We start from the raw sequence: 1,520 nt of genomic DNA, 5'->3' as shown, positions 1-1,520 counted from the left end.
GTTTCCAAGACATCAAAATGCATGCCTAAAATAATGGGGCTGGGACAGATTTCCCGATTTTGATAACAGCGAGTTATCACCAAAATCAAATTTCGGGAGATCGGTTATGCCAACCTTAGAAACATACATTTCCCACACAAAAATATTATTTTTTTTACCTAACCAGCGTTTCCAACATAAAAATACAAAAATCTTAATTAAAACTAGCTAAAAACGCTAAAAACCTAACTACCACTTATCAATTATAACTACAGGTTATCAATAGCCGAATTTCAAAATCAATGGCCAATATGCAGACTATGGGGCTTATATTATAAATACACGTTATAAATATCCAGTAATCAATATTCTTGTAAAGTATTTGAGTAAATGTACTTAAATACTTTTATAGTATTTAGAATACTTTTTAAATCCTTTTTGGTTTAATTATTTGGAAAGTATTTTAAATACTGTCTTGGACGTATTTATACATTGAAAATTCAAAAGAATTATTTGTCGGTCGTCACTTTTTTTTTTAATTATTATACTATTTTATTTATAATAATATTAACAACTGTTTAATTAGGTACCTATTATTAAAGAATTTCTATAATACAACAAGTCTTATTTATTTTCATTTTTCGGTATACAATTGAAAGTGGTACAAAAAGTTCTAATAATATCTATGTGAATGTTTCATGACAATTTTAAATTAGTAATTACAACATTAATTTAGCAAACTAACTAGTAGAAAAGTAAAATAAAAAAAAAGTATTTGAAAAGTATTTAAATACATGGCAAGTATTTATATTTTGTTCTTGTTAAATGTATTTTAAATACTTTCTGAATGAATGTATTTGTATCTGTATTTAAATACAATTTTAAAAGTATATTTTACAAGACTGTAAATATCCATTATTCTAATGGGTGTCTCAGCCTATGGAGCTACCCACCCAAAGTTACAAACCTTTAAAACTTGAATGCTCAAAATTGTTTGTTCATGACACAACTAGTGAATCTTTATAACACAGAATTCATAATAATTTTGATTATTCTTAATTAACTATTGATAAAATAAGAATAGTATGTATAATTTGTACTCCTTTTTACGAACTTCTTCTGCAACCCTGTGTAGTCCGTGAGCTAAACAAGTGACATGTTCCATTTTAGAGTACATTATTTTTATGCCTTTACCAGCCTTTACCATATATGGCGCTGCATCGCTCAAAAACAGCAAAATATTGTCGTATTTAATCCCTTGAGGCCACAAAAGATGAAGTGCTTTATCCAATAATTTAGCAATGCTGGTATGATTAGCTTTTTCTAGTGCTTCTGTGTGAAGTAAAAATATTTTTCCTGGGGCATCCAATTTCTAACGTACCGATAATTACATTCGCGATGTACCGGCCTTCCACATCTGTGGTTTCGTCAATAGATATCCACAGTTTTTGATTTTCACAATACTTTATTCATTGTTTCTTCGTAACATTGGGCAACATACGATTTTCTCAATGTCGATTCGACGGGAATACTCTTGCTTG

Source organism: Acyrthosiphon pisum, chromosome A1, assembly GCF_005508785.2.
Source record: "Acyrthosiphon pisum isolate AL4f chromosome A1, pea_aphid_22Mar2018_4r6ur, whole genome shotgun sequence".
In the NCBI taxonomy this organism is placed as follows: Eukaryota; Metazoa; Arthropoda; class Insecta; order Hemiptera; family Aphididae; genus Acyrthosiphon; species Acyrthosiphon pisum.
The sequence above is the reverse complement of the archived record's forward strand: the minus strand, read 5'-3'. Positions refer to the sequence as shown.